General features: G+C 43.1%; 1 protein-coding gene across 7 annotated transcripts in view; it reads left to right on the top strand.

The window, feature by feature from the left end:
* The window catches only part of PEAK1 (pseudopodium enriched atypical kinase 1), a 112729-nt gene that overhangs the window by 42917 nt on the left and 49977 nt on the right, over nucleotides 1–19835 (top strand). For all 7 annotated transcript variants that reach the window (XM_032699681.1, XM_032699687.1, XM_032699686.1 and 4 more), the window contains one exon: nucleotides 5958–6128. The gene's annotated coding sequence lies outside the window, so the exon portion shown is untranslated. The remainder of the gene's footprint in view (nucleotides 1–5957; nucleotides 6129–19835) is intronic.

The raw sequence follows: 19835 nt of genomic DNA on the forward strand, positions 1-19835 counted from the left end.
AAGTGTGGGAAGAAAATGGCAAATCCCAGTGTGTGAAGCTGTGGAAGTTTTGTCAAAGTCAGAGTGCTTGAGAAACTTCAAATGGTCTTGTTTAGTTGAAGGAGGAGTCAGGAATTTGCTCAGGGAAGGCGTGGGCTGTAAGTTGCATAAAACAGAATCAGAAAGGTCACGGCAGACGACAGCAAGGTGCACGTCTTGGATGTGATTTGTGGTTGAAGGCAATTCCTGTGCTTGTGTGGAGAAAGTTATTTCCAGTGCTGTGGCAACTCTGGGGAGATTTCAGAAGGTTCAGTTAATGTCACAGATTCTTCAAATTTATACACACCCAAACGTTTGATGACAGTCGAATGTTGTCCACAGTTATTTGTTACCTTCGAAATAGCAACGACAGAAAGAAAGATGTTTGTAGTATTATAAACCAAAAAGTAGAAGTATCCCTTAAATATTAAAAGTGTCAGTATTTTGTGTTCATACTTGAAGTGAATTTTCTTTCTTAAAGGATGTTTTATGAATGACTTGGAGAATCTGGAAGAAAATTCTCTGTTAATCCCGCAAAAGTGAAGGTTGTGCCATTCTTGTGCAAGGAGGCCAACACTTCTGCAGAAACAATTTGGAGAAGAAAAATATCAGAATAAATTAAAGCCACAGGGATTTGTGCCATTTTTCAGCAGTGCTGCTGTGCCCTGCCCTGTGCTGGGGGTAGAATCTGTCCCATCACGATGCAGAGCACGGTGTTAATGTGGACATCTGCACACAGAAGTGAACAAGGGTGTTTTAGGAGGGTTACACGGAAGGATAGACACTTAAGCAGCACCACACACAGGGTAATTAAGAGGATTGCACAGCATGTGGTATTCAAAAACTTGTAATTGTATCATTTATACAGAAAATCACTCGAACTCTGCTACTTCATGAACATTCCTCCTTCTCTTAGCACTCCTCCCACTTACCTTTTGCCAGGAGCTGCTGTAAGGAAATACTTCTGTGCATTTCTGCTGCTTCTGTCAGTCTGTGATAATGATGAACCTGAAACTCTTCTGCAGTGGCAATTTGCAGTACTTCAGTAAATTGTGGCTTTTGTCAGATAAATTGCATTGGTAAAATTTTCCTTGATCCCCCAAACCTTCATTTATCTTCCCATTAAAGATATATATATTCTCCAACTTCCATTCTTCCCCTTTAATCTGTGAAGCACAGAATATGATGTGGTTTCTGCATTGATTTTCAAGATAATTTTTAGCCTGTCAAAGACCTTCTGTCTCAACAACTTTGAAACAAAGATTTTTGAATAGATGAGAAAGTGCAGCTGCCAGATTAACAGACAGAAGAAGCTGGAAGGGAAGGATCTCGCAGATGGTTCTAATAAAACTCAGCACACAGCAAAGGAGCGTGGGGGGGGAGTGGGTTGAAATTCAAATTGTAATCCCAGTGCACGTTTGGGGGTTAGCTTGTGAAAGAAAGCTGCAGAAAAGGTCATTTGAGGGTTTGGGGTTGGGGGGGGGGTATTGCTGGTTTCAGTTTTTCCTGTTGCTGCAGCACTGCCTTTTCCTTCTCCCCGTATCCCTGTGTCCATGATGCTGCCTGAGCTTGTGTTGCTGTGCCCAGAACCCTCCTCTGGAAAACAGCTATTCATAGGATTTCTGTGAAGGTAAAACACCAGTAAAAGCTGTTGAGGGAGGAAGATTTTCTTGTTACAGTGCAGAGCAGTAAAAATGGTGCAGAGGGAGGCTTCTGTTGCTCCACTGACAGGTGCTGCTCCTACAGCCAGAGCCACAGCCAGCAGTTCCTTTTGGCCAAGCTTTGATAAACCAGGTGTTCCTTTGTAAGAAGTTTGTACTACACGATTCATTCATAAGGATGGGTGACTAAGTACTACTTTGTCTTCTTTCTGCTTTTTCCTCTCTGATTCAGTGCTATTAGGTCTGTAATATTAGGCCAAAAATTAATCAATAAAAATTGCAGTAGGAGAGGTGCAGCTGAGGGCCTGGTGGTCTCAAACTCAACCACTGGTTCTTCCTGACGTGACAGTTTGGGGGTCATTGGTTCTTGTGGCCAGAAAACCTCACTTTCACCTCATCTCCGGAACCAAAGCAATCAAGTTTTTATTTCTTCTTCCTCCTCATGCTAATCTTTCTGTTCTTCAATGAAAGGAAGAGTGTTTGAGAGCACACAGGCTTTCAGCTTACATGGCAGCCCTTGGGGAGGTGTCTTCATCTTGCTGTGTCAAAAGCTTTTCAAATCAGCAGCTCAGGAGTAGCAAATCCTTCAAACACATGAGTAACAGATACTTGTTTTTGAGAGTCCTTAAGCATGAGCAAGTCATTAAGTACTTCCTTTCTCCCTGTGAATCAGTTCTATTTTAAACAGTATATTCATCGTGTATTTAATATTTTAAAAAGTAAAAGAAGTTTTAAACTCTTTTTCTGAGTCTCCTATGTACACCCATGACTTTGTATTAAAAACATATCTGCAAAGGACTGCACGTTCCCTCTGTTGATGTATTCCCTTTCCTAGTCTCCTTTAGGAGTGGATATATTCTGTCTGAAGCATTTCTTTGCCCAAGGAGACCATTTTGAAGTGAAGAAGTTATTACTCTGGAAACAGAGTATTACCTGACCAACAACAGGGTGATGTCACTTAAAAATGCAGCCTCTCTAGTGTTCAGCAACAACTGACAGCAGTATCCCCTCATGCTTTGGAGAGATCTCTGGAAATCCTGGTCTGCAGTATTTTCTGTGCCAGGTGACCCTTTGGCAAAGCTGTCACACACCCATTGTGTGAGGGAGGCCTGTGGAATTCCGCTGAAGGAAATCCCATGGTTTAATGAAAGGCTTTGGCTGTGGATATTGACCCTGAGATGTTGTTATGCTCTGCTTATACAGTCAATTTGGAAAGAATCTGTTTCCCCTCTCTTTACTGTGTCATGCAAAAAGGATAACTAATATGAATATTTATAATTAGGTATTTTTACAGGGGGCTGTGTCCAAGATACAACGTGCTGAGACATTAAACAGCACAAATGTTGCCAGAATTCCACCAGCTTGGCAAATCTGACAGCCAGCTGAAGGCAAGGACTAGTTTTTATGATAAAAATCAGGCCATGTACTGAATGCTAAAGCACTGCCAGTTGTTCACAGCCCGGGAAGAGTTCACTTGCAATCAGCATGAATAGGAAAAACACTTCCCAAATGATGCTTTGTTTCCTTGTGGATTTGCTTCCGTTTCTGCCTCCTTACACAGTCAGCAATCATAATTCAGATGGTGGGGTTTGAAACATAGCCTTCGTGTTACTAATCTTGTAATGAGGTGCCCCTTTATCCCGGGCTGTCACTCAGACTGACAAGACAGAGGGAGCTGCTCCCAGCCTTGGCAGTTGCTAGAAAGTCGGGATGTTTTGCAGCAGTGGCTTGTGATTCATTTGTTTAGCATTCCTCGCTCTTTGTTTTGTGAGGACAGCTTGAAGGGGACTGAGTCACATGGCAGCTCTTTTCATACTGGGCTTCTACTGCCTTCAGTCTCTGCAGAAAGCCAAGGGAAAAATGGAGGGATTTACCTACATCTTCATTTAATGTTAATTGTCTAATCAGAGCAGCAGCTAAAAGGAAGGATTTCATGTCACATTCATCAATTAACTTAAAATGTTGTAAATTAATCTGTAGTACTGGGCACTGGAACAGAAGTGAATATAGAGTGGTTTAATTCTTTTCATTTCGAGTGGTAAATTGCATTTTTTAAGTCAGTGAGCTGCTTGTGAATACAATGACACCCGTATATATGATCTCTGTACCACCTGTTGCCTTAGCTACCATTTAATATGCAACATGCTTATGTTGGAGATAAAATGCTTTCTGTGTCACAATATAACGTGATGGCAGTTTTAAAGAACACCTCAATGATCCTCACAAGCCATAGGAACACCAGATTTATGTAACACTGTGGCAGTGAATCTCTGCCATCCCCAGCTGTGCCAGAGTTGCTGGAGTGCAGCTCTGCAAGGAGAGGCAAATGGCAAGCAGACACCTTTGCTCCTGCTGGGCAGAGCCTGCAGAATTCTGGGACAGAAGTACAAATGCAGCCCAAATTAAAAAATGTGCATAAGTGTTGATATTTTATTCTGTGGATGCAGCTCTGGCAATGTTTCCCTGTTTTGGTGTTCTATAGGGATGTGCCCAGAGGTGCCCATGATTTGGGAGCAGATCCTGCAGGCTGCTGGAGACGGGGCCACCTCAAGCACTAAAGGAGGAGAAATCCAGCCCCCTCCCCAGGCAGCTGCTTTAACTGGAGCCTGCTGCCTGAATCCACAGAGTTCCCAGCCCCCTGCTCTTCTAGCCAGGAAAAAAGGCAGTTTGGAAGGGGTTAAAATTTTACACAAGCGTGTCACCTTATGGAGGGACTTTAAATATAATCTTTAAATGCAGATGTTCCCTGCTGTGAAGCATTTGCTCATTTCTTTGTTCTTCAGGGCTGTTTTTTCTTATTTCAAAAAACTCAATAATATGCAAAAAATTTTGCTGCCAAGTGAGGTTCACAAAACTACGAAGGACTGTGGTGTTGTCTCTCCATTCCTTCTGGAGGACAGGGCCCTGTTCTCCTTCCTTTTCTTCCCCTACCTTGTCTTTCCAGCTAATCCTATCTGCAAAAACAAACTCTTTGGTAATATTTAGGTTGGGAGAAGATGATTCAATTTTTTCTCCATCCAGAGTAAGCTTTTGACTCATCTCTAATGTCTCCATTTAGATGATGAACCATAAGTTCAAGTTTAAGGCTAATTTATTGGCTCTTGCTTTATCTACCTCCAGTAGGAGGGCATTTACCCTTCTCCTGAAGTACACTTTCAAGCACATAATGTGTGTTTTCTGTTAGGATGGTTCATATTCATCTCACCTGTTGCTACTCATCTGCAGAGCTATTTCAGTATCTTCCTTTCAGAGGTCCTAAGAAATGGTTTTTGTTATGGTAATCGTTGTCAGGGCATTTTCCTTATGCTGCTCAGCAGTTGATGGCTTTGCCTGTCACGGTGCTCGGTCTGTGCAGGCTCACCAAGCTGTGGTTGCTTTGCACAGAAGTCTGAGTGCTTTGCTCCTTGTTATCTGTGGCTTTCATAATATGAATAATTTGAGTTTGCTTTTCTTTCTGCCAAATTGGTCGTACACAAATGTGTTCACACTTGAAGTCGCAGAAGCAGAATACCAGAGGGGAAGAGATGAGGAGGAGGAAAAAAAAAAACCACCCCACAAATAAAAGCCCAAAAGAACTAGACAGTGCTGTCTCCTTGCATAACTCCAGACAGCTCTGGGAGCTTTCAGGCACAGCCTTGACACTCTCAGAAAAACAGCAAATGCAGCTCTGCTGGGAGATGAGCCTGGAAATGTCTCTGCCTGTTCAGGAGTGCTGGGTTAAGGGGAAGATGATTTGAGTAACTGACTGGCCTAACCACCATAACCTGCTAATGTGTGAACAGAAGTGACATAAACCTGTGCTTCTGTTCTGTTAAAACATGTAATCTACAGAGCTAGTTGTCAGGATATTTCCGAGCTCATTCTTTATATTTTGTTTTGAAGTTGTAATTAAAAATTAAGAAAATTACTAAGATTACCTGCTCCTTTTCCTAGGAAAAGTCCTTAATTATTCCAGCTGGCTTCTACAGGCCATTCCTCAGCATGTGCCTCCAACCTGTGCTTCCATTGCAGAGCTGCAGTGTGGCTGCTGAGCAGAGAAAATTAAAGGAAGACTGCAGCAGGATGCTCCTGGGGGACAGCAAACAAACGGGAATGTTAAGGGAGAAGACAAAAGTCTGGTGTGCCAGCTATGCAGCCAGAATTCTGAAAAGAATTCAAGTGTCCTTTGACATGGCTCTTGCAGCATTTCAGAGATCAGGAAGTCACTGAAGAAGGAAAATTAACAACAAATCAGATTTGAAATTTGTTGGAAATAACCTTATTTTCTGTCCTTCGCAGAAAATGTTGCTGTCCTGACCAGCAGTCATGAAGAGAAGGGGGTGAAGCGAATTTGACTGGAGAAATAGGAAGTTCTGAAGTTTTCAGTGGGATTTATTACCAGTGGCTGCAGGAGGTGTTGCCAAGCCAACCGTTGACACTGGAATGGATGAAAAGCCTCAGACTTGAGCGGTAACCCATCTTCCTGACATCTTTTTATTTCCCTAATACAGAACCATTTGTGTGGATTATAAAGGATTTTGTTCTACTACTACCAGAGTTTAAATAGAGCAATCTTACAAGGGTCAAACATTGGCTGAGCATGTGAATGTGTAAGCTTTGTTCATCAGCAAAAAGTTTGAATTTTTGTATCTGGTGGTTTACTCGGTAGTTGTAATTTTTTCCTGAGGGTTCATCCCATCTCTTCACTGAAAAACAAAATCAGATTTTGTAGATTTGGATTTTTCTCCATTGGTAACTCTCTTTCCACCCAATGCCCAGCAAAACTGCAGTTTGGAACAGGTTGTAGAAGCAGCTCTGTCCGTGGTTTTAGTTATAAGGTAAGTGCTTCATGTGACTTCTGCACTGTGTGGAAAGACACATATGGTACACTAGGAAGGTTGCTTGTTTCTGCTAGACATCAATAGTTCCTCAAAAAACTCTTCTTTTTCCATTTTCTTCTTTTCTTTGCTTAAGCAAGTTCTTACTTGCTTATATTGTTCTCTGCCCATCGTTCATAAATGGGTTTTAAACATCTGAAATACCTCTGTACTTGAGACCTGTCTTTCCCAGGTCAGTGTACTAGTCAGAAATACAGAACTGTGCTACTTTTTAAAGTCAAAGTGGTAGTAAAAAGACCCCCAACTCCTCATCACTGTCCTGGTGTAGGCTCTGTCCCTTTGCAGCAGTAGGTGAAGTGGAGCCAACCACTAAAACCAAAAGGTTTAGGAAGGATAGAAGGGAACTGCTACACCTTTAATACCCCACAGAGATGATATTTCAACGTCTTTTGAGACAAAAGAGTGAAAGAAGGTGTTTGTACCCTTCTCAAAGCCTGACTGACCCTGTGTACAATAGAATTTGCCTCAGTTTGGTTACACTGATGGGAAACAGTAACATAACTGCAGGTGTCAAAAATGACACATCACCGTGTTTCTTTCAGTTGGCATGAATAAAACAAAGGTAAATCTGAAATGTGTGGTGGTTTTGTTCGAATTGGTTCTTTCATATTCTGTTCTTGAGAGGAGAGCAAACAGATCTGACAGTAGTTTTATGTGACTTTTGGTAGAAAAATTAGTCCTGCATTTCTGAACCTTATAAATATACCTGTTCTCCTTCATCAGTCCAGGTCAGGTATTTATTCCACCCACGTATCATAGGCTGTGTTAAAACTTCAGTGTGAGAAAAGTCAGTGCCCTAGAAGGATTCTCTCCTAATTTCTGTGAGGTTAAGGGCAAGATTTTAGAAGATGATCAGCATTAATGTAGCAGTTCCTATGTGAGATCCGCACTAAGGCTCCTGTGTCTCTTGTGAGAGGACAGTCAGGCCAGCCCTTAGGAGCCTCCCAACCACTTTCAGCTCAGCCAGTGCATCCATCAGACAGTCAGTAGGCTGTTGGGGTTCTTCCCTAATTGACCTCCCATCTCCAGGAGTTGTCTGGTTTGTTGCCAGAGTTGCTTGTATGCCATGGCAGTGTCTCCTGCTGCACTGGAAGGAAGGGAGGGCTTGCAGATTCCATCTGTCTGCAGTGGTGACAAATGAAGCTCAAAAAGGGCTTATAAGAAAAATGTTTTTCTTTTTTCAGGTTTTCAGGTTTGCTGTGCTCTTGTGAATGTTTTTTCTGTTGTTCCCTGTGCCCCTGCAGTCCTTTCTCTTTGAACGTGTGCACATTTCCTTACAGATCTCTGATTCGTTGACGTGTCTAATGAGAACAAGAAAAAGACAGTTCCAGTTTGTTTTGCAAAAGCTGTGGAGCTGGGGCACTGCAATGGGATTTTTGGTTTCTGTAGGGCACTTTAGAGCCAGAAATATGAGCAGCACAAGTTAAAAAGCAATACTAAGGAAAAGGCACCACCTTGGCTTGTCGTTACGCAGCAGGTCAGGAGAAGACACAAAGAGGTTGCAACCACCATCATTTTTGAGGAAACAGTTTTAAAAGCTGGAAGGTGATGTTTTCTTTGTTCCCCTGTATATCACTGCCTGGCAGAGCAGCTTCTGTATGCATCCAGCCTTTGTCCAAAGAGCACTAACTGTAAATCTGCTGGGGCTAATGGCTTCTGCTGAGGAAAAAGGTTCCCATAATTGTTTCTACATCCAAATTACTATTATTTAGCTGATAAAAGTGACAATCAGAGGCCCAGGAACAGGGATAACAATGCTACTTGATAGATTTCTCTGCTGGCACAGGAAGACCTTAATCTGCTGAACATCAAGAGGTCTGTGTGGTTGAGGGAAGTGCTGGGTGAGCTGAGTGGGAGGAGGCCTGGGAAGAGCCAGGGGTTGCTGTTTTGGGCAGATAGATGTCCTTCCTGCTGGAGATGCTCTGGAGTGGCCTAGGTGGGAACTGAGAGGGTGAACATACTCCTCCTGTCTCTGAGAACAGCTGGAGGATGTTGCCTGGGAGGTGCTCTTGGCTGAGGGATTTTAAATGGGAGGGTTGTCTCTCAGCTTGAGAGCACATTTTTTCCGCCTGACTCACTGGGTGAAATCTAAATGAGTGATAAAATTTCTAAAAGTAATGTTGAATTGGTCGGAATAATAAAAAGTGGATTTATCATCAGGAAGGAAGAGCAAAATAAGGGCAAAGATTCAATGCAGAGGAAGTCACCACCTTCCCAGTAACAATGGAAGGCCGTGGGCAGCTCACACACCTCTGTGAGTCCTCCTGGCTCTGCAGCCACACAGCAAGTTACCGTTGGAGGGGATTCTTCTGAAACCCTTCCCAGCCTCCTTTCCCATGTGCAGAACCCACACACATTCTGTGGGATGCTTTCCATTGAAAAGACAGTGCACTACAATGTGTTTGCATAGGTTAACTTACCATGTAGAACACAAGCCTGTGTGTGAATGAAAGGAAACTGCCCACTATTCCTCCAGAACTCATTTTTTCCCAGGGACAACACCAGCCTTCATTGCTTCTTTTTGACTTGTGTGCTGGTTTAAAAGTAAACTGGCGGGAGAAATGAACCCAGCTCAAGAGAGATTACAAGTCAGAGTTACAATTTACTAAAAAGATTACAATAAATGCAATGATACAGAGGAAAAGCTGGTTTTAACCCCCAAAGACAGATGTATAACCCTGGGACCAGAACAGAAGGGTGTTCATTAGCCCCTGTGCTGAGCACCACGTGGCCCCCCTGGGTGCAAAGTAACAGGAAAGGAAACCTGTTGGTCCAGATGATGGTCACAGTCCTGTTGGAGTGATGGTCACAGTCTTGTCCAGAGTGGCAGTAGCAGTCCTGGTGGAGTTCTGGTCCTCCTTTGGATCCAAAGAGTGGTACCAGAAGTCCCCATACCCAAAGTTTATATATGCTCAAGTTCAGGTGGGGATGTCCAGCACCTCCTCCAGGACAGGGAGTTTCATGGTGGGTGATTTAACTCTGTGAGTCACGGGATATTTCTGGAATCCTTGATGGTTTGGGTGTTGCAGCTGCCTATTGTGCCAGTCCAAGGTGGCCCATGAGCAGAGATGACCCCTCAGGCTGGGTGTGAAGGTACTGATGCCTCCCTGGAGGGGAGTTATCACAGCTGAGACATTGGTGTGAAAACAAAAGAACACTGCCCTGCCTTTCAGGGTTCTTTAACACCCAGCTTGTAGCCTGAGGTGTCAGGTGTACCCTGGGCAGCTGCTGCAAACAATACATTTATTAACAGTCCATCAGAAATGACATAGAGGGTGTAGAATACACAGTTTTGGTTATACCTACATAGTGATAAACTGGTCCCAGCCCCTGTAACCAGAACAACTTGGCAGGTAGAACAAGGAGGGAGCAGAAAATGCTGGCACTGAAGAGGAGTCTGGTGGGATCCATGTGTGCTGTAGATCAAGTGAGGTACCTGCAGGGAGGGGCTATTGGCTTAAATGCATTTTTAAGATAATATTATTTTAATGATTTTACATTTCTATACTGTGTTTCCTCTGTGCATTCCTGAACAGCATTGCCAAACTTCAACTGCTGTATCAATTTATTTGTATTCACAGTTTGGAGAAGCACTGGGAACAGAGGCACTGGGCTGTGTGTGCTCTCGGCTGCCTTCTCCATCAGGGTTGCAGGAATCATGGAATTACAGTGCTTAAAACAGGGAAGAGGTAGGGGAACATGGTAACTGCAGTTACATATAAACAAAAGAAAGATTCAAAATCCAAGATTTTTAGCTCTATCTCAAAAGAAGCTGAAGATACTGAACTCAGGATGTATTTGGGTTGGGGTGTAAGGAAATAAGACTCTTCTTGACCCAAGACCTGGCTTGCTTGTTTGTCAGGTCCAACCAGGCTTTCCCATCTGAGGTTTAAATGACTGAAGGCTGATTCAAAATGGAACCACTGACAGACTAAGAAACAATCACATAAAAGTATTTATTCCATGTCCCTTATATGCAATTCTTTCCAGAGAGCAATTCCCATTTTTCACTAGCTTGCAGTAGCCTCTTCCACTTATGCTTCTCTGAAATCTGCCCATCACAGGTGTGTTAAAAATACTGTCCTTGTCAGTTTAGCTCACAAAAGGCTGTGTTTGCTGAATTCATGCTGGTGTGATGGCTGTCCTTGGGAACTTCAAATAAATGGGACAAAATGGAAACATCATCCCATAAGTGGGTGAAGCTCCAAACCAGTGCTGCTCTTCATTTTGGACACGCTCCTCTCTGTTACGTCCAGACAACTCTGCTGCTGCATATTGGATGTTGTAGCTCTTTTTGTGATGGGATGGCAGATGGATTATGGTGGGAACAGGGAATTTTCAGTGGTGGGGAGATGAGAGGCTTTGCTTGTGGTGAGGTCTCCGCTTTTCATTTGTTCAAAATTCGTAACGAATTCACCCTCTATGAACTTTCTGTCATGTGAAACTCCTGTATTTCACTCTGACATTTCATTTATCAGCTGTTCAGTTGGTGATAATTACATTGTATTTTTCATGCTGGGTCCTTTCATTTTTCTCTAGTCTGTTATTATGTGTTGTGGCCTTGGCAGGAAACACATTCCCATTCTTTAAAACAAAACAAAAAAAAATCAAAAAAAACCTGAACAAAGCTCAGAGCCTGCTGATTAAGAAAATTATTAACTTCCAGTGTTGAAAAAGATAATCAACACACCTGAACCTGCTTCAAGCAATAACCATGCAGGTAGTGCCCACTTTATGGGCAGTGTTGGATACCCTCAGACACTCCAGCACCCACCTCATACAGAGGGTTGCAGCAGCAACATCCCTTATCTCACGTTTAACACAAAATAATTGGAATTTTAGAGGCTTCTCAGATTCCAGGTGTTTCTTTTCAGTTTATCTGGAATGCGACTTTTCCTCTCCAACATCCATTTCCATAGGGTGGGACTGGATCTCCAGAGGTCCCTTCCAGCTGTAATGATTCTGTGATTCCTTAACTCTCCTCAGGGTAACTCTCTGAAAATGCCCACAGAACCAAGTGCTGATGATGCACAGTCTTTCTCCCTTTGTTCTTCCAAAGCAGGAGTTTTTTCAGCCCAATCATCTCTATCTTAAATATGAACATTAGCATATACGTATTTTAAGCAAAAATACTTCACAGGCAAATAGGCAGGGCTTGAAAGAGACTTCAAAATAGTTCCAAAAATACCTGCCTTGCTTTCTTTTTCAGCCTTGTCTTACATGTCATTCTTTATGTGAGTTAACCTACTTTTTTTGCTAAGCTCTTATTTTTGTTCCATTACTTTTCCATTTCTGGTAGTAAAAATTCTGTGTATTCTCCTGGGGAAAACTGTAAGTTACATTTTAACTTGCACCGTGGTGATTTACATTACAGTGGCATTCCAGAGATATTTCACAGAATTCAGACTTTTCCTACAGAAGTTAGGCTGTGTGCAAACATAACTGGGATTCTTTATTTTTCCATACTAGATAGGAAGGTGTGAGGACAAATAAAATACAAAACAGAAAAGAATCCCTAATCCAGATTCTTTAGATTCCTGCCTCCCCACCCACATTTTTGGAGAACACTGCAGGCATGCTGCTGAGACATTGGTTTTCTGCTGTACAGCTCCACCCAAGATCTGTGCCTTTGCTGTGCTGTATTGCTGTTCTTACAAACATCTTTACCAGGTTAAAAGATTTCCGATTTTTCACAGTCATTTCTTGAATTCATAGCTAGAAATAAGAGTTCCCAGAGCTGCCACTTGCTAACAAGCAGTGACACAACATTCCCCCCTGATCAGTGCATCTCTGACTGGCTGTATAACCATCAGAGGGACTGAATCTGTCCAAAACCTCCTGTTTTCAGGAAAAGCACTGCTGAAAATAGAATTGAGAAAGACTTCCTCTTTCAGGTAGTTTTTTTCTGCAAATACAGTTCAGGTGGCTCACAATTTAAACATATATTGTGTTACATGCAGGAGCCAGGAGTGTATTGACAGTTCTGACTTCCAGACGTGTCAGACTTCTTGAGCACCATGTCTGCTGTCCTCTGCTGTAACAGTTTGATGTATGCAGTGGCAGTCAACTCAGGATATTTGACTTTTGGTATAGCACCATTTGCTTTTTATATCCATGTAAAGCTTACTGAGGAAGATACACCCCACCACCACCAATTTAAAGGTGCCATACCATGAGAAATAAAGAGGTATTACTAAAGTTAGGACCACTAGAACAGTTTGGGGTTTATTTTACTACATCAGTGTTGTGGTTTCAGTGTGTTTAAGTTTAGGGCTTTAAGTGAGTGAATTTACAGTTATTAAATGAATCAAAACTTAGGAGTTTGCCTTTTTAATGGAAAAGTCACTTCTTCTGCAGCTCAAGAAAGATGGCACTGAGCTCACTGAAGGAAAAATAATCCTTGCCTGACTATGACTGTATGTTAATGATTTTCAAGACTTTAGTTGATGATGTCCATTAAGCTTGATGTTGGTGATGGATACAAAAATTAACCTTGAATATCTGAATGGTAGTGATGTGCTTGAGTCTTGCATCAGTCAGTAGTTGGTTAATTATCTGAGTATCAGTGCAAAGAGAGCAGGCTCCAGCTGGCTGTAATTAGGGCTGAATTGTTCCATTCCTTCAAGACAATTTTTACATTCATGGGATCTGCAGCTTTCTGTTGTCCTCATTTCCTGCAACATAAAAGCACTTGTATCTCAAAGAATTAAAGGGGGCAGATAGTGAGAGACTCTGTGGATAAATCTCATTAACATCCTTAGCAGTCTGGCTGAGAAATATGCATTGCAAGTTCTAAATAAATTTTTAAAAAAATAAAAAGGGAAAACAACCCACAGGAGTCATAGCCAGAAAGTGTTATTTCAGTTGACTAGAAGAAAAGGTGGATCTTTAGAAAGCACAGTGGGTTCTATAAAAGCTGAAATCTGCTCTGTAAATTTTGGTCTTAATGAGGGACCAGCAGCCTGTGTGGGAAGAAACTTGGATGGCAAAACAGGAGTGCATGTGACATAACAGTGGATGAGGAGTCAGTAATTCAGCACTGAAAGTGCCATAGATCACAGCCCATTAGTTGAAGAAAGGCTCCCTGGTTTCTGCCCTCATGCTGCTGAATTCCCGTGCTGGCATTGGCTTCCAGGGGTGTCCTGGCTTTGGGAGACTCCTCAGCTCCCTTCAGTTCCAGCCTTTATTTCAACTCCTGACCGAGGCTGGCAAGTTTTCAAAACGTTACTCTGTTTGGGAAAGAAACAGCCTTATGTTTAGTTTGCATATTATAATTCCATGTTGGTATCTCAGTGCAGAAGGGATATGCAGGAACTGGGGCTGGGGGGGAAGGCAGGGGGGGCCAGTGGGTGTGAGCCTGAGAGGGTCAGAGCAGGATCTGTCTAGGCCATGATGCTGCAGAAAACTTGTTGCTCTTCACCTGCTGAAATCCCCACAGACACTACTTGAGGTACAGGGGGTGACAGAGCTACAGCAGCTGCCCGGTGCTGGTAGTAAAAATTCTGTGTATTCTGGGTGTTGGTGCACACTGCTGATGGTCAGCAGCCTGTTCTGTTGCTGACCTGACAGAAATCAACTCCTCCTCCCCATCCACAGGTGGATTTGCTGCAGTTTGAAAGCTGAGGCTGTTCTGAAGTGACAAGTGGTGAGGGTACATGCAGGTGAGCATCTTCATCTAATTTTAGTTTACAAATGCCTTATAAAAGAAGTTAGTGAAAACACTAGTTGGTAGGGAAAGATGTACAAGTTAAATTCCTTCTTCTTTATTAAAAGCAAATTAAATATTTTCATAGGTGGTAATAGTTGCACGTGTCTGTATTTGCTGTTCAGATTAGCTCTATTCAGACAGGCATCCCCAGCAGTGAATGTGCAGATACCTGAGCTGCATTTAGAAAATGCTTTTGCCATGTGGTCACAGAACTATTAGTGCTGAGCTGTCTGTGTGTGAGCAATCACCCTGCAGTGCCCTGGCACCAGCACTGGATGAACACAGACAATTCTTGTGTAAGAGCACTTTAGTGGTCCAGGTCTGAAGTGTAGAATATGGACCCAAGAAAATAATTTTATTTTGTGTCCTGAAATAAACTTTTCCAGTTTTTTTTGTGTACTTGATTATTAATAGAGAATTACTGTTTTGCTATTTAGACAAGAATACTATACTTGCTGGCGTGCTGCTATGGAAGTTTATATTCTCTGAGTATAGAATTTATAATCACAGATTCTGTTTATTGACTGAAAGTCTGTTAATCCTCAGTATTGTGCTAATTTCCTGGAAACTTTACTATGACAGCTATGAAAAACCAGCTGAAAAAAGTAACTGATACCTGATCTGTATGTACAGACCTGTTTCAGCTCTAGTCATACAGCAGTGAATCACTTAAACATGGCTTGATGTTAGTTATTCAGTCCAGTGAGTAGTTCTGAGCAGGGAGAATTGATGAACTGTTCTCCCCCACTTTAGAATCAGAGAATCATTAAGGTTAAAAAAGACCCCAGTGATCACAGAGTCCAACCGCTAACGCAGCACTGCCAGGTCCCCCACTAAGTGCCACAGTTACACAGCTTTTAAACCCCCCCAGGGATGGTGACTCCACCACTGCTCTGGACAGCCTGTGCCAACAGGGCTGGACAATCCTTTCAGGGAAGAAAGTTTCCCTAATATTCAACCTGACCCTCCCCTGGCACAGCTTGAGGCCATTTCCTCTCCTCCTGTCCCTTGTTCCCTGGGAGCAAAGCCCGACACACCCCCCCCAGCTCCCCCCTCCTGTCAGGGGGTTGCAGAGCCAGAAGGTCCCCCCTGAGCCTCCTTTTCTCCAGGCTGAGCCCCCCCAGCTCCCTTGATTTCTCCTCATCAGACTTGTGCTCCAGACCCTTCCCCAGCTCTGTTGCCCTTCTCTGGACATGCTCCAGCCCCTCAGTGTCTTTCTTGTTGTGAGGGGCCAAAACTGACCCCAGGATTTGAGGTGCAGCCTCAGCAGTGCCCAGCACAGGAGGACAGTCGCTGCCTTGGTCCTGCTGCCACACTGTTGCTGGCACAGGCTGGGTGCTATTGGCCTTCTTGCCCACCTGGGCACACGCCAGCTCATGTTCAGCTGCTGTCACCAGCACCCCCAGGTCCTTTTCCAGCTTTCCAACCACTCTGCCCCCAGCCTGGAGCTGCAGGGGGTTGTTGTGACTCAAGTGCAGGACTCGGTACTGAGTCTTGTTGGACCTCATGGGCCTTGGCCTGTGGATCCAGCTTGTCCAGATCCCTCTGCAGAGCCCTCCTGCCCTCCAGCAGATCAACACTCCTGTCCAACGTGGTCTTGTCTGTGAACTGACTGAGGGATGCACTCAATCCCTCTCATGCAGATCATTCCCACAGGCCAGTCCTTCTCCTTCCCTTTAGCCTGGGTTAGCACTTAGCAAAAGGAAAAGAAGGCAGAGGGGAAGTAATTAAGGCCTTTCCCACCCCACATAAGTTCCCTTTCCTCAGTTTTGATTTCCAGCAGGGGAATTTGCTGCAGGGCCCCATAAGCACCAGTGCTGGTGGCACAGCTGTGCCACAGCTCTGACACTGAACACACAAACTGTGGGACTGTGACAGGTTCCACTGTGTTTGTAGGCCACACAGCCATAGTCTGCATTCTGCATGTCTATATTTCAGTGGTTCCCAGCAATCTAAAGATGATAGGTTTTCCAGGCAATTGAGAGAATTCAATTATCACGACAAAATGTTAAAGGTACAACTTGCAACAAAACCCAGGAGCTCTTCAGAATCTCCTCTACCTTGTGGTTCGTGAGGTGATTATTCCCACCGTGGCCTTGCATTCCCAACTACCCCACCTCATCCGGAAGTTTAAGCCTGTATCTGTGTTGTAACTTCAGCGTGAGGGATAATGTTTCCTAATTGTTGAGTTGCACATTTAGTGCAATAACTGCTGACCTCCCTCTGCAGTGCTGTGTCACAGAAGGAACAGCTTTCGTGTTGCAGCCTGATTGGAGTGCGCTGTAATGCTTCATGCATCATTTTAATGGCACTCTCAAAAAGCCTGGTATCTCGGTATGTCATTATCTCAGACTCTGCAGTTGTTGTTTCTTATTTAAATGTCCTATCTCACCAGAGATTTAATGTAATTAGAACCAGCCTGTGGAAAAATCTTTTTCTATTATGTCTTAGCTATTGTTCCAGTCAAGATGGTAAAGCAAATCAAACAGGATATAATGAAAATGATAAAGCCATTTGCAAGAGGCAGTTTTCTCGAGGGAAGTAAAAGGCAGCACCACTTTTCATTTTGCTTTGTGTTTCTAAACATGGCATGAGCCTGGAGTAGCTCTGCTGAGAGTTGTCCAATTCACCTGAGAGCAGGGACAGGTACAGCTGACAGCAATCTGAGTTGGCTGATCCAACAGGGAGCCACAAGTACCACAGCAATCAGCTTCTTCCACTGTTATTGTTGCTGTACCAGCCTGTTCAGACAGCACCAGGTCTGCTTGCCAGCAAAGGTGTGTGTGAAGGAGCTGGGTCTGTGGGAATAAGCATCTTAGATGGGTGTTTTTTCCTCCAGATGTAGCATCCTGAGTGGGGAGGGACATGCAGAGTGTGGTGTCTGAAAAGGTACTGCAAAGGTACTCGTACCCAAAGCCTCAGTGTAACGTGTGTCCAGCCAGAAGTGATGTTCCTGGGGTAAAAGGATAGGGAAAAGAATGTCAGAGGCTTTCTTGGTCTGGTTTGGAGGCAGGATCACAGCAAGGCAGGAGGCCTCCTCTGCTGGGTGATTTCTGAGCAGTTCAAATGTTATTACTCTATGTCTCTTTGCCTTTCAATTAGGTTTATAATTTTATGTCAGAGCTGTTTTGCAGTATCTTTTCTCTTTTGTGCACAAGCCGCTTGTGAACAGGCTTTTGTATTATCAGCATGTGTTACAGAAATCTATATTAATTCACAGCAGTATTGATAAACTTTAAGTCTGAGAGGCTTGATCAAGAGGCTGAGTGCTGTGGAATAAAGCTACACATGCAGTGCTTGCAGGGGGTGATGGCAGGGCTTTCAGTCTTGCTATTTTAGCTCCCAACAGCTGTGAATAGATGGATCAAGTGTCCAAGTGGGACAATGCCTCACCAGCACAAGCAGCTGAGTTTGTCTTCTGTTGGGTTTACCTGGGACAATGGGGTTTGGAAGTGCAGAGTACAGCCAGCTCAATCTGTCCTCACAGGAATGTGAAGCAACAGAAGCAACAGATCAATCTTGTTTTTCAAAAGCCAACGACAGGGCAATTCAAATGATCAACATACAAGTAATTCAAATGATAAAAAAATCATTAGTTTAATACCTACAAAACTATTGTAAAACTTCAGATGTAATGGGGAAAAAAAAATCTACCTGAAAAAAGTCTCCTGTTTGTACTTTTCTGGGTTTGGTGATGACTAATTTTTAGATCACCTGTGCACGTTCATCTTTTCTGTTGCCTTGAACCCTGTGGAATTGAAGAAACAGTAATTTCTTCTTCTTCCCTTCTCCCTCTTCCTTTCTTGTAAAGAAATGATTAAATACTCGGAGTACAAATGCTGCACATGAATATTTATAAGAACTTTTATAACATTTAGCAAGGCAATGCTTCATGGCTGTCTCTTTCTGAATGCTCATAAGAAAGTACCATAATTTCTTCGAAGCTGCACTGGCTCTTTATTATTATTTGCTATTGGGTTGGCAGGAATTGGAGGCACCTCGGGGCTGCAGGGCTGCAGTCAACGATGACAAAACACAGAGATCATTGGGGTGTTTCCTACTTTTCTGATAAAACACTTGGCTTGTGTTTAACATCTCATAAGAATACATTTTTCATGCGTCATTTACATTTAAGTTGCAGAAAATTGCCAGGTAGAAACCTTGTTACCAGCATTGGATAAATACCTGATTCCTGTCTTGGTACTTTGGTCCCAGAGAAACGGAGTTAAATGTCTTCTGCTTGGAATACTAACATTGTGGGACCATTAAGTAGCCCTGGAGCACACTCTGTGAGCCACTTGGAGGGTCCTCCTGTTAATGCTAAAACGTTTTAGCCTCCACTTCTCTGCATATTGTCTCTTTATGGCAGGGTATCCTGTGCATGCCTAATAGCATGTGCAGTGCCCCGGAGTGTCACACACCCATTTCTAAAAAGCAAATGGAAACTGGTAGCTCCTAATAGCAGTATTTATCCCCTTGACATCCTGAGAGAATTGAGATCAGATTAAGCACTAGAGGAGAAGGAAGAAAGGCTTTAGGAATAAGCAAAAGGGAGAGGGGAATAGAGTTTTGGTTTGTCAAAGCTGAAGATAATTTTAGAACTGGGTTTGGAAGTTCCTTGCTCATAACATTATTATAAGCTCTCCCCTTCTCCCCTATAAAATAATTACCAGAAATGCACGTGCTCCTGTCCACGAGGTCACTCTATGAATTGAAGACTTTTATTTCTTTAAAAGAGGGACTGTATTTTCTGTATTGGAAGTTGTCTGTTGGAACTTTGTACATGATGTGTAGGTCTGTGTGACATGGTGAGCATTTCAAATGGGGTGGTGCTGAAATGTTCCCCTTGTTGGGGTTGGTACAACAGACCCACTGTGAGGGCAGAGTGGGAATCATTCCAAAAACCATTGCTGTGGGCAGAGCTCTGTGATCTCCCCTGGAGCCAGCAGGGATCCGCAAGGGTCCAGCTGGGTGTTGGTGCATCCTTGCTGGCTGTGTTCTGACAGGCTGCTTTCTACAGGGATAGGCTTTAAGTGTTCTGTAGTTTTACAGCTTTCACTGGACAAGCTGGCTAAGTTAATTCTTCCAGGAGTTCATTATTAGTGTAGTTTTTCTCTTTTGTAATCATATTTTCTCAATTTTAAGTCCTCTTTTATTCTGCTTATGTTGAGTATGCCTTGCGTGGATCTCGATCTGAAGATCTCAGAATGTACCAACATATTTAATGCTTGGGAATTTCTTCCCCTTTCTGTGTGTGTTTATAAATATGTATAATACATAATTCTCTGCTACTGCAATATGCAAACTGTACAGGTGTATTTTTAAAGAAGGCACTATTTATGTGATTTTAACCCCTGAACTGCTACTGTGATACTGTAACTTTCAGATAGTGATTTCAATCTCTTCCCCACATGTTTTGGGGAGAGCAGTTAATAGAATTACTTTCATAATTATCAAAGGAGAACTGGAGACTATCAACAAACAGTTTAGTTTACATTTCAATTAAAGCTGTACACTTGTGGCATTACATTTGTCCCTGTATATTACAATAATAGTATTGAAAGAAAATAA

This window comes from Chiroxiphia lanceolata, chromosome 12 (assembly GCF_009829145.1).
Source record: "Chiroxiphia lanceolata isolate bChiLan1 chromosome 12, bChiLan1.pri, whole genome shotgun sequence".
Lineage (NCBI taxonomy): Eukaryota > Metazoa > Chordata > Aves > Passeriformes > Pipridae > Chiroxiphia > Chiroxiphia lanceolata.